This window comes from Rhinatrema bivittatum, chromosome 6 (assembly GCF_901001135.1).
Source record: "Rhinatrema bivittatum chromosome 6, aRhiBiv1.1, whole genome shotgun sequence".
In the NCBI taxonomy this organism is placed as follows: domain Eukaryota; kingdom Metazoa; phylum Chordata; class Amphibia; order Gymnophiona; family Rhinatrematidae; genus Rhinatrema; species Rhinatrema bivittatum.
Genome location: NC_042620.1, coordinates 139,033,416 through 139,047,622, shown reverse-complemented (window position 1 = coordinate 139,047,622; position 14,207 = coordinate 139,033,416). Strand labels below are relative to the sequence as shown.

General features: G+C 39.2%; 1 protein-coding gene across 6 annotated transcripts in view; it reads right to left on the bottom strand.

Annotated features, from left to right (window-relative positions):
- The window catches only part of GULP1 (GULP PTB domain containing engulfment adaptor 1), a 611,398-nt gene that overhangs the window by 201,896 nt on the left and 395,295 nt on the right, over window positions 1–14,207 (bottom strand). The window lies entirely within an intron of this gene.

Here is a 14,207-nt window from a genome sequence, read left to right as displayed (position 1 = left end):
AGAACTATACATAACTCTCTAGGGGGTTGCTATAACCAATCCTTCATCCTTAGCTCTATCTGTGATAAATGTTGTCAATTGTGAGGGTTGATAGAAGCAATACCTAACATTTTGATAAAATATGCAGCATCTACATGGGAACCTTAGTTTAAACAAGGCTCCTATCTGCATTATTTTAGGTCTCATTAAGAGGAACTGTCTTCTTCTTGATTGTGTTTCTTTTGCTAGATCTAGAAAAATCCTTACATTTAATTGATAGAATTTCTCTTTAATATTTCTGAAATATAGCTTTAATACCCAATTTCTGTCTGTGTTTAACATAAAAGAGATAACCATAGTGGCTGGTTGGGCTTCTCCTAGATTAGATGACTAACAATTCTGATACATTCAAAGGGGAAATCTCTTGAAAAACCTGATCCTTTATTTCTTTCTTCCAGGAAGGGAGCTAATAAATTTGATTCAATGGAGGCAAAGCTTGCTGCAGAATTTAAAAAAAACAAAACTCCAAGGCAAATTTATTCCACATTTCCTGCATGGAAATTTCAGGAATTCTAGGAAAATTTACCAGCCTTAAGTTTTTTATTATGTATCCGGTTTTGCAGATTTTCTATTTTTCTAGTGACATATTGATTCTCCTTCATTAGCATTACATTCTGTTCAACCAACTTTTTCAGATCTTCTTTAGTTGACTCAATATTGTCATCTATCTTAATGTTATCAGCAATTACATTATTAATTTTAACATCAACATTTTCTATTCTTTTTACCAATGTTCTTAATGATAATGTAAAATTCTTATTTATCACAACTAAAGTTTCCATATTGTTTCCAGAGAAAACACAGATGGTCTAACTATGGGTTCTATATCTATTTCAGTAGGTAAACCAGAAATATTACTGGATTCTGGTTGGTATAGCATCTGCCCCTCTGCTACGATCCCATCTGAGATTCCTACATATGTAGCCCATCTGCGGCAGATATCAAGGGTGTTCCTGGGTTTTCCTCCATTTCCCTTAATGGGGACGGGGTATCCATATTAGATATCGTTCTTATAGTTGCAGGATTCTCAGGTGGCGTTCTCAAGACCAGGGAGAGAGAGATGATCGAGTCACGAAGAGGATCCATACCTTGCTGGTTCCCTTCAGATGACATCTCACCCTAGTATTTTAAAGCATAATTTTTTCTGCCAAAATGCCAGCCTTTTCCTTAGACTGCTGATCTATACAGCAAAAGCCTCAAATGAGCCAGAACCCATATTCACACTTCCACATAGGGACAGTAACTTTCAAACTAGTACACATGTGCACACATGTCTGCCTATGCCCAGGGAAGCAGCTATTTTATAATTTGCATGTGCATATGTGCACATGTTCTAAAATAGCACAGCTGCATCTACATGTGCGCCAAATTTTACGTGGGCGCACAAATCTCGCTTCTCCCACGTAAACTGGGGAATTTTAAAAGGGGCGCATGCCAACGCTATTCCCAGTTTTACCAGTTCGCCCAGCTAAGAGATAGGTCCTCCAAACTCCCCTTGTTTAATAGCCTTCACTTCCCCCAGTTAGCCCCAACCCTTAAAATACTGGAGATCTGCTTAGTTTTTTTTTTATTTTATAACTTATAATTCATCCATAGCAGAAGTAAAGTTACATGGCAGGGTGCCTCAGTGCATGCTGAATTGCGTAAGTACTTATGCGCACATCTTAGGTTCGTGCCCTGAAATGCCCATATCCTGTCCCTTTTTGAAAACATTTATAATAAAATGTATGAATCGCTTTCCAGTTTTCAATATAAAATCTTTTAAAGCAATGTACAAAGTTATAAACAAAAACTGTAATACAATCCTAAAAACAAAAATACATCAAAATATAAAACTCAAACCATCATAATTAGTTCTCTCTTTGGCTAAAGTGGCACAAATGAGACAACTTCTGAGATGGGCACACTGTGGCATTTATAGGTATATCCAGGTGGCATTTAAAATCCGCTTGGCGCATGTAAGCTCAACTTACTTGCACATCCTCTAATTAATACCTTTAAGTTAGTTCCTGAACACCTGGCTAACAGTCTGTTCTTATGGAGCAGAGCCATTCATCGGTTATCATTACAAATCACTTCTGAACTGCCAGTTAGAACAGTCAGTTATCATGAAGGTGGCAGAGGCATAAAAACATATTTACAATGGAATTAAGAAAGACAAACAAGGCTTTTTGCTGTTGTGGAAAAATATTCAAAGAAGAGTCTTTCCTTAAAACTTCATGGGAATATTTGTAAACACCGTTTTTTCTTTGATTTTGGAAAATAAAATCAGCAAAAATGCTGCATAACTTGTAAATCACACCATTTTCAGCTTTTTATATGGAAATTCTGTCACTAAAGTTTATGAGGTGAATTTTAAAAGCCAGTTTTGCGCCAAAATTGGGAAGTGCATGCGCACAAAGGACATGCACGTGTCCACCTGATTTTGAAAGCCGCCTACATGGGTGCACATCTCCCGTTACACGAATATCTCACTTCAAATGAAAAAGGGGCATGATGTAAGCATGGTGTGGGTGGGGACAAGAGATCTGCATGCCCAAGTCTAGTGTCATGGAATTTTACTTCTACTATGGAGGAGGTACACTTTAAATTATATATACATAGATAGATAAAGATATACATAAGCATTTGTGAGGGGCTTGAGGGGTCTAGCGTAATGAGGAATACAGGCTAAATGTTGGGGCTTTTCAAGGACCTAGCTCTAGACTGGGCGAACTGGTGAAACTGGTCGTGTCGTGGACTCAATCCTGTTATAAAATTCCCCCACTCACGTACTTGAAACCCAACTTTACATAGTTATGCACGCCCATTTGCAAAATTAGGCACACACATATTCACGCCTAGGCTATTTTATAATGTGCGCTTATGTTATAAAATTGCCACATTTCTGGGTGTGTGCCGAAGCACATAGGTGCCTGTGCATCCATTTGAAAGGTACCATCCCTGTGTTTAGTGGAAAATTCATAACGCTATTCATGAATGGTTGTTAACATTGGACATCAATATGTGTAGAGGCCTATTTCTAAGTACCACAGAATCAGCATTCTCAACTTCTACTCTTCAAGAGCCATGGGAATTGTTTTTTCTGCACCACAGTGCAGAAAAAATAATCCTTAATAAGAAAGTCAATTTTTCATTAAAACAGTGTTAATTCTCTCATTGCATTACATTTCAGATGGCACAACAGCTGCTAGAGCCAAGATGGAACACCAGAGCTCTTTCCAAAATCCCAATTCCTGTTCTCTTCAAGCTGACCAATTTTCATTACATTATTATGATGTTATGATACTTGATAAAGGGTTTCTAAAGGACTTATAAAGTACCTAATAGGGATGTGAATCGTTTTTTGACGATTTAAAATATCGTCCGATATATTTTAAATCATCAAAAATCGTTAGGGCCACGATACAATACCAATTCCCCCGATTTATCATTAAAAAATCGTAAATCGGGGGAAGGGGGAGGGCAGGAAAACCGGCACACTAAAACACCCTAAAACCCACCCCCGACCCTTTAAATTAAATCCCCCACCCTCCCGAACCCCCCCCCAAATGCTTTAAATTACCTGGGGATCCAGCTGTGGTCCAGAACGGCGGCGGTCCGGAACAGCCCCCTCAATTGAATCCTTTTGTTTTCAGCCGGCGCCATTTTGCAAAATGGCCGCCGCAAAATGGCGGCGGCCATAGACAAAAACGATTCGACGTAGGAGGTCGTTCCGGACCCCCGCTGGACTTTTGGCAAGTCTTGTGGGGGTCAGGAGGCCCCCCCAAGCTGGCCAAAAGTTTCTGGGAGTCCAGCGGGGTTCAGGAAGCGATTTCTTGCCGCGAATCGTTTTCCATACGGAAAATGGCGCCGGCAGGAGATCGACTGCAGGAGGTCGTTCAGCGGCGGTCCGGAACCCCCGCTGAACGACCTCCTGCAGTCGATCTCCTGCCGGCGCCATTTTCCGTATGGAAAACGATTTGCGGCAAGAAATCGCTTCCTGAACCCCGCTGGACTCCCAGAAACTTTTGGCCAGCTTGGGGGGGCCTCCTGACCCCCACAAGACTTGCCAAAAGTCCAGCGGGGGTCCGGAACGACCTCCTGCGTCGAATCGTTTTTGTCTATGGCCGCCGCCATTTTGCGGCGGCCATTTTGCAAAATGGCGCCGGCTGAAGACAAAAGGATTCAATTGAGGGGGCTGTTCTGGACCGCCGCTGTTCTGGACCACAGCTGGATCCCCAGGTAATTTAAAGCATTTGGGGGGGGTTCGGGAGGGTGGGGGATTTAATTTAAAGGGTCGGGGGTGGGTTTTAGGGGGTTGGCTCACGATTTTAACGATTTTTCACGATATTTTTAAAACCCAAACGGCAACAATACGATTCCCTCCCCCTCCCAGCCGAAATCGATCGTTAAGACGATCGAGGACACGATTCACATCTCTAGTACCTAACAGCAAATATTCTGGAAATGTCATCTAACAGCTAGCTATATTTTCAGCTAATATCCTCACCCCCCAAGTTTTATTTTTTCCTAGGGCTCCCTCACTTTTTTTTTAATGACTTTATATATATTAATGTTAAATAATATACAAAGCAAAATACCTTGTACCTGGAAACACATGGGAATCAATAAGAAAAAAAAATCTATAAAGAAAATGTACAATCCATAAAACTTTAACCCAATATAGATTCTCATAATCTCATATAGCTAGGGAGGAGTAGAAAAAGAGATCAAAGGAAAACTTTATCAGAAAATGCATAGCATGAGAAAACTGCTACAACATTAATGATCAAATCTAGACCTAAGTAGGAACTACAGAAGATATCATCAATTTTTTTGAGTCTATAAATTCTTTCAGTTGTTCTGGAACAAAAAAAAATATTGCAATCATTATTATCCATAATATATTGGGCTTGGTAATGTGTCCGACAGTGCTCGCGCATGTTTCCCAGTCCACCGATAGATGGCGGAGGCGGCTCCCTGCCCGCCTTGGAGGCTCAAACACGCCATACAGAGGACATGTCACAACACCAGCTACAAGAGAAACATAGAAATGACGGCAGAAGACGACCAAGCGGTCCATCCAGTCTGCCCAGCAAGCTTCACACTTCTTTTTTTCTCATACTTATCTGTTTCTCTTGGCTCTTAGTAACCTTAGGTTCTATTTCCCTTTCACCCCCACTATTAATGTAGAGAGCAGTGATGGAGCTGCTTCCAAGTGAAATATTAAGTTTGATTAGTTGGGTAAGCGGAAGCATAGCTCTCTGCCGTTGAAGCAGGGAGCTATGCTGGATATGCATTGAAAGTGAAGTATGCCTTGAAAGTCACATTAACTATCATCAAATATTGAAAAGCCTAATAATTGGTAATTGAATAAGCCTAATAATTGGTAATACCTATAGCCCATAAACCCATCCCTGTTTTGTTTTGTTTTTTTGTTTGTTTTTTTTCTTTTTTTAATTGGGAGATGGCAGCCCTCCATCCTTCCGCTCCATGAAGGTGGAACACCAACCAATGGCATCCCGCTCCGTGAATGCCTCTGTGGCTACTGCCGCTCCGTGCAGTGTTTTGCTGCCTGCTCTTTATATGCGTCCTCTAGACCTGATGGATCCACAGTGTTTATCCCACGCCCCTTTGAAGTGCTTCACAGTTTTGGACTTCACCACTTCCTCCGGAAGGGCATTCCAGGCATCCACCACTCTCTCTCTGTGAAGAAATACTTCCTGACATTGGTTCTTAGTCTTCCTCCTTGGAGCCTCAGCTCGTGACCTCTGGTTCTGCTGATTTTTTTCTGACGGAAAAGGTTTGTCATTGTCTTTGGATCGTTAAAGTTTTTCAAGTATCTGAAAGTCTGAATCATATCACCCCTGCTCCTCCTTTCCTCCAGGGTGTACATATTTAGTTCGCGGCATGCCAGTGAGAGAGAATGTTTGTCGGGTACTCCTGGGGGAATTCAGCGCTACTGCGGAATGCAGATTTTGCGCAGAATTCCTCCTTCCCGCAGATTTCCTCCCTCACCTCGCCGGAAGACTATTCAAAACCGGAATGACAGTGGCCATCGCGGGACAGGCAGAAAATAGCAGAGGAGACCCTGGCATGCCACGAATGGAGCGTGTGCCGTGGGATGCGCTCTGTTCGCCGCATGCTGGGGTGTCCGCTGCTATTTTCTGCTCAAGGTGAAAATGGAAGGCCCCCGTGTGCCGCGAACGGCACGCCAGGCCTTCATCTTCGCCGCAAACGGCGCAGGTCCCGTGGCATGCCAGTGAGAGAGAATGTTTGTCGGGGAGGGGAGGGTGAGAGAGAGCAGGAGGGTGTGAGAGAGCATGGGGGGGATGCCGGTGAGAATGTGTGTGTGTGTGTGTGGGGGGGGGGGGTGACAGAAAGCATGGTTGGTAAGAGGGGGGTGGGGAGGGTATAAGAGAGAGCATGGGAGGTAAGAGAGGGTGGGTGGGGGGATGCTTGAGTGTGGGTTTCAGAGAGAGGGAGCCTATATGAGGGGAGGTGGATGCCGGTGAGAGAGAATGTGTATGTGAGAGAGGAGAGGGGGTGTGGGGGAGTGCGAGAGATAGCTTGGTAAATAAACTTTGCCAGCCCTGACTTTAGCAAATATGCCTCCATGTCCCTTGCACTGGGTGAAAACAATTTAGTTTTTCCTTTTCAGCTAACACTTCCATACAAGAGCATATGTGCCAATAAAAAGGCTCGCCGCCCGGGCGTAGAACAGGTACAGTTTATAGTATTGTATAACACATTTAAAAGATACCGTAAATTAAAGGAAATTCCCAGAGCATTAGCTTCTTGCCTTAAAGCAAAAAACTACTTCCTTCTTTCCTGTATTATTTTAACTATATCAGGAAAAATCCTAACTTGACCATAAAACAAATTAGATTCCTAAAATATAATCTCATAACTCTGCTTAGATCTTGCTTAGTGACAAAGGGCACTAACAAAGTTCATTGTTCAATAACTTCTGGACCAGAATTGTTCAAAATATTCATCAAATTAAATACTTCAGTAGAAAACTGAACATGCAGTTGAAAGTTAGAAGTAGATACCACAGACAAAATAAATGCAACCTATTAATGGATGGAAGTTGATCAGATTCAATATGTAAGACCTCCAGGAAATATTTGTTTAAGGTAGTATAAGGCAGTTCACACATCACCATAGGAAAATGTAATAGACAAAGATTCAAATGCCTGAACTGGTTTTAGAATAGTTCTATCCTCCTGGAAAGAGCTTTCCAGTCTTTTATCATAGTAGCATTAAAACTGAATAGCCTTGATATCACCTTCCACTACTTGAACCGTTTTACTAACATCCAAAATTTGATCTTCATGCTTCTTCACGAGGTCTCAAGTTTAGCAGTGCAAACATTAATAACCTGCCCAAAACCAAACAATAGCTCTCAGAGAGAGTCTAGCATTACCACCTCAGACTTTGTTGGTATCAGAGGAAACTCAAGGGAAACAAGCTTATCCAACCACAATGACGTAAGTGGAAATGATCCCACCATTGAAACAGCATTCCCTTGTCCTTTACCAGTGAAGAGGAAATATGCTGCACTGACGCTGAAACTGCACGGGGCCCTCCACTGTAGTCACATCAGTAAAGTCATCCAGAGGTGCCGCAGATAGCATACACAGGGAATCGCATCTCTTATCCAAAGGGAGACACTGATCCAAGAGGATGAGAGAAATCTCTTCCCCTAGTGAAGGTTCTTAATGATTCACAATAGGGACAGCCACCCTCTACTTGGTAGCAGTCTGGGTCATGTAAGCTACAATTTCCTTCTGGCCAGAAAGGTGAATAGGCTCGAGGGGAAAAACCCATACTTTTTCCTTAGGCTTGGATGGCATCTCAAAGGTAAAAAAAAATAAATAGAATGCACAACACCATCTTGCTCTTCCTGATGGGCATGGTTTCTATCATAGCTTCCTCTCTTGATCTCCTTCTGCTCATTTCTTCACCCAGACAGAAGCTGACTTTAATGTCTTGGACTCCATTTCCCCAGCAGTCACCCTGGCCTCCAAACTGTGTCATTTTTTTGGCATGTGGTACTGGAGACTCTGCTTTTCCACAAGTAAGGATTCTACATCCCCCCCGCCAAGACCTTCCATTTTTAAGGGGATTCTCTTTATTTTTTGTCCCTCCATTTCTTTTCTGGGGGTTTCTCTGGCACACCCTCTTCAACTCTGACTGAGTAGGTTTGCCCTCTCCTCAACATGTGAAGTTGGAATTAGGCTCCTTTAGCCACCTTACTACTATGCGACTTCAAAGACAAGGTAGAAACCATGACCACCCCAAGATTCCGCACCTCAATAACAATTGGGATCGAAACTCCCATCTACAATCAAAGATTTAGTAAAATCTGGGTCAAGATTTCCAAATAAAGAATTTCTGTCTGTCATATTCAATAGTAACTTGTTGTTCATAAGCCATCCTTTCAAAGAAGCCAAACATTCAGCAATTTTCTCAAGAGAAGAAGTGAAAGAGTCCTTAATGGGAACAAAAAATTGTAAATCATCTGCAAAGAGATGGTAACCCACATCGAGACTGGAAAATATATGACAACTGAAAAATATAAATATTAAATAACGAGGTCAAAAGAGCCTACCCCTGTGGGACCCCTGTGTTTAATTGAAAACAGTTTTTTTCCTGAGAAATCTACTGACTGAATTCGACCTTGTAAAAAATGAAGAGAACCATTTCAAAATAGTACCACCCATCCTAATGTCACCCACGTGCTTTATTAAAATAGAGTGGTCAACAGTGTCAAATACTGCAGCTAGATCTAAAGACACAAGAAAAAACCCCCATTCCATAATCAAATACTTGCCTAAAAATATAAAATTGTGAGAGTAACATAGTCTTAGTATTATGATTTGCATGAAAATCATACTGATAATCATCCAACACATGATGAGAATCCATAAAATCCTGCAACTGACTTCCGACCTTTTCAAGTAATTTTGTTAAAGGCAAATTAGACATAGGTTCTGGAGACTGTTCCTCATAAAGGATACAGGCAGTACAGAGAACGGCAACCAAACTGTAGTGGGATCTGTACTGGAAGACTTATGAGGAGAGATTGAAGGATCTAAATATGCATATATTGGAAGAAAGGAGATACAGGGGAAGACAGATTCCTTTCAGATAATCTGAATGTCTGTATTAATGATGCACAGACTTCAACTCTCTTCCATTGGAAAGTAAACTTTACAACTAGGGGGTCACAATTTGAAATGCCAGGGGAGACGACTCAGAACCAAAATCAGGAAATATTTTTTCACAGAGAGGGTGGCAGATACCTGGAATGCCCTCCTGGAAGAGGTGATGAGGATGAAAATAGTAAACAAATTCAAAAAAGGGAATGGGATAAACACTGCAGATCTCAAGAGGCTGGAAATGAAGAAAAGGGTGCATGGGTGTAACCTGCATGGAAGCCTCTGACTAGCTGTGTCAGTTAATTACATACATTTCTCTCAGGTACTAAAAAAAACAAACAACCCCCCCCCCCCCCCCCCCCCTGAAAATTCAATATGTTAGGCTGCACAATCTTTCTGTGCATTTGAATGACTTGGAGGAAGTGGGAGAAACTTTCCACCCTTCAAACCTGTGATGGTGTCCTCATTAAGCACAATCTCTTTCTACCAAAAAGAGCATGGAAATAAGGAATATTGAAAATGTGGCAGGAAATACATTTGAGATTTACAAATTTTCCTCATTTTAAGTTTGTTGCAGCACTTGAAATGTTAAAGAAATATATTCTTGAAGGACTAAAATTTCATTCAGAAGCAATATTTTTCTTTCCAGGGTTTTCAATCTTTTCCCCCTTGCAAGCAGGGAGAGCGAGCGAAGAATGGTTAAACAGTCTCATTTTGATGGACAGTATGAATTTGATGGCCATCTTAGAGACCATTCAGGAACAAATAGTTGCTTGGAGTATGCTTCTCATATTTGTTTTTATAGAGGATAGAGATCAGACTTTAAAATCCTGCTAAAGGAAGTAAGACAATTTACTCTATGGGCAAAAGATCAGGGTTTTCCTGGATCTGAGCAGAAATATGCAATTTAAAAGAGAGGTTTCTTAGCATGTTGTAGCACTGAGGGTGGATTTTTTCCTAGAGTTTCTGGTTAAGAGTATTATTTAGTACCAAGGAATGTGTTTATCTTTTCCAATCCAGAACAATTTAAGAGGCTCATAAGAGTCAATTTTTGTTTTTACTGGAGTTACTGTGATTTGTAGGAGTTATTCTTGTTACAGTTCAAATAGAGGGTGTAATTTTTTTCTTTTCTTTCCTGCATATGACAAAATTGTTACAATTTACTATTTAAAAAAATGTTTCCTTGCCATCTTGCTTCTCGTTGGCTGATGAACTTGAATTAAAGTTGGAATATGGGTTTTCTCCTCTTTTTTCCATTTATAAATCACCTTACATTGAAGATTCAAGATGATGTATAACACAAATGACGCAATATCAAACAATTTTCGAACAACACACGTATTCATCCAATACTAAATAATACTTTGTTCTATGGGACCGTCATATAAACCCCAGTTATTGACATCTTTTAGAGCATTAAATTATGCTCCATCTATAACTCAACAGGGTACAGTTTTAATCATTGGTCCAATTTTCAAAATCTTTAAGTATTTCTTAGGTATTTCAAAAAATAAGTTTTTTTTAAAAAGTGCATTACTTCCCTTAATTATGCCCAACACAGTACCATGTTTCGCAAAGCTGCTGCTTCAGGGGCCTGACTCAAAATATTTCTGAATCCATGAATGCTTTTCATATTCTTTTGTTTTTCAGTCCCGTAATTTATTCTTCTGGAACACAATAAACACAAAATTCAATGTCTCAAAAATTAGAACAAAAAGTAAAAATAAGTTCACAAGTGTGATTATGTTCACGTTGATACGTCAGTTCTCTATCAGGTCGTTCCTGGCAGCCCTTTAAATTTTCCCCCTTGAAGTAGGAGAATTCACGTTACTACGACGTCACCATAAAATGAGTTTTGAAAAATAGTCTCTCTGAACTCCATGAAAACGCTGAGTTTGTGGCGGGTTATAACGCGCTTGTTGAAGGAATTAGCAGTCGCGTCCATCTAAGTAAGTAGTTTTCCCCATTATTATTATTACTTTTTGTTCTAATTTTTGAGACATTGAATTTTGTGTTTATTGTGTTCCAGAAGAATAAATTATGGGACTGAAAAACAAAAGAATACGAAAAGCACTCATGGATTCTGAAATATTTTGAGTCAGGCCCCTGAAGCAGCAGCTTTGCGAAACATGGTACCGGTGTTGGGCATAATTAAGGGAAGTAGTGCACTTTTTAAAAAAAACTTGTTTTTTGAAATACCTAAGAAATACTTAAAAATTTTGAAAATTGGACCAATGATTAAAACTGTACCCCGTTATCAATGGAGCATAATTTAATGCTCTAAAAGATGTCAATAACTGGGGTTTAATATGACGGTCCCGTAGAACAAAATATTATTTAGTATTGGATGAATATGTGTGTTTGAAATTTATTGGTTCGTATCATCTTTTCAAGGCTTTTTCTTTATAGCAATATCAAACAATTACATCAATAAAATTGCAAAGTCATACAAAATAACAATGAAAATAAGAAAATAATATGCAATAAGAACAGTAAAATAAATACTTGAACAAGTAAAAGCCTGAGCAAAGAACCATGCCTTACACGATTTCCTAAATTTAGTCACTAAACCCACTTAAGACTCAAAGGCAAAGAATTCCACATAGTGGAACCACTCAAAGTACGACAATGTTTTTATGGTATCCACCAATTGTAATTTAGCCAGAAATTTTAAAAGAACTTGATCTGCCTAATGCAACTGTTTCACAGGAAGTAAGATTTTAATAAAAATATAAGGCAGTCTGTTATAAAATCATGCAAGGACTTAAAAGCTAACAACATTTTAAACCTAATAATGTAAGCGAGTCAACATACTGATTTCAATACAGGGGATGCATGGTTGCACTGCTTCAGGCTCAGTAATAACTGGGAAGCAATGTTTTGCATCAGCTGAACTGCTGGGAGATTTAAATAGAGAATTAAAGGTATCCAATCTTAGTAAAATTAAGCATGAAAAAGTATAATCAAGGCCTCACTAAAATAAGAACATATTATGCAATTTCTGGATCTGAACGGTCAAAGGGGACTCAAACATGACACCCAATGTTTTACTTCAAAATGTGGTGAAATCATGTTGCCATCAATATAGATCTTAGTACTATAACATCTAAATTTGGTCATCTAATTCATAACATCTCAATTTTTGAATGGTTGAGATTAAATTTATTATGCTTCAACAATTCATCAATCTGAATCCTGAATTTAATTTCTCCAATTAGTTTGACTGGTTTCAACCAAATGAGCATAAAATCTGAATACAATTTGCATTCATTACATATTGGACAGAGTTCCTGTTTATCTGGATATTCATGCTTTATTTTTGTGTCAAGGTTAAAATTTCTTGACAAATATCTGTAAAATGTTCTACATAATTATTTGTGCAATGCCGTTGCTATTTGAGTACATACTCTCAATATCTCTTAACTGCTTTAAATACTTTAATTCCAGCAGAGAGCAGTATAGGATATGCTATTAATATAATAGCATAGTGCTTATAAGCACAAAATGTTTATATTATGATTCCCTTTGAAATATATTTCCTAATATACCAAACTGAGAAATTCCCCTACTTCGTAGACCTACTGCATAGAAAATCCCACAAACTAACATGCTTTCTGCTGTTTATTTTTAATATTAAAAATGTTTTTCTCCTGGAATCATGCATAAGTAAAATTAAAAAATATATATCTTCACAATAGAAAATTAGAACATTTAAGCAGAACAGAGATTAAAATAGTTTCTATATATCAACCATAAAGTTTATATATCAACCATAAAGAAATTACCCTTTAAGTAATGATTAATTGATCACAATCTATAAATCAATGGCTGTAGTCAAAGGTCAACATTCAAGGGGTTAGTCAGCGGGACAATTACTCAGGTAACTTTGCCCAGATATTCAGCAGCACTTAGCTGGATGGCTCTGCCACTGAATATACCCACGTCAAGTTACACAAGTAAATTTAAGATGATGTTTTTTCAACCAGACTTACTTAGTTGAGTTTATCAGTCTAGTTCTGAATATCGGTGCTAGCCAGCTAAATTGTAGCTACACAGTAAAATTTCACCAGTGAGAGGAGCAAGAAATTCAAATTTCATGATTTGTCTGGCTAATTTAAAAGTTTGCTGCACAAAATCTTTTGAATATTCACACCATGATAAAGGACTCAAATCACATTATTGCATGACTTAGAAACAATTCTGAAAGCAGTAACTGTCAAATTTCATGTTAAAAAACAGTTCAAAAAAGAAAAATATACCAACATCTTTCATATGTGTTTCACTCTGATTCTAGCTCAAATAATGTAATGTATTAGCCTCGTTACAATATGCATGGAACTAGGTGCAAGAAATACACAATCACCAACAGCACACAGCCAAACATGTTTTTGCATACTTCAATCATCACAGTTTCGTTTGCATGACTTAAAAAATATTTCAATACCCAATTCCCATTGCAATCAATATATGAAAATCAAAATGTATCAAGCTGCAGGAATTATTTATAAGGAACTGGCAAAGCATGTATACATGAGTCAGAGAAAGCTTACATGTATGTATGTGTCAAACTAATTATCCTTTTCCTTCATTTACATCACACATCTTGCTTTGCCGTCACTCTTAACAGTATGCCTTTTCACAAATACATCTTTCTCTAACTCTAGTATGATATTATGGCTGTTAGCATACGTCTGGCTGTAAGGACAGAAGACAATGTGTGATGGTAAATGGAACTTACTCTGAAAGAGCGGTGATGAGCGGAATGCCGCAAGGGTCGGTGTTGGGACCGGTCCTGTTCCATATCTTCGTGAGCGACATCGCAGATGGGATAGAAGGTAAGGTGTGTCTATTTGCGGATGATACTGAGATCTGCAACACAGTGGACACACCGGAAGGAGTGGAGAGAATGAGACGGGATTTAAGGAAGCTGGAAGACTGGTCGAAGATATGGCAGCTGAGATTCAATGCCAAGAATTGCAGAGTCATGCATATGGAGCGTGGAAATCCGAAAGAAATGTA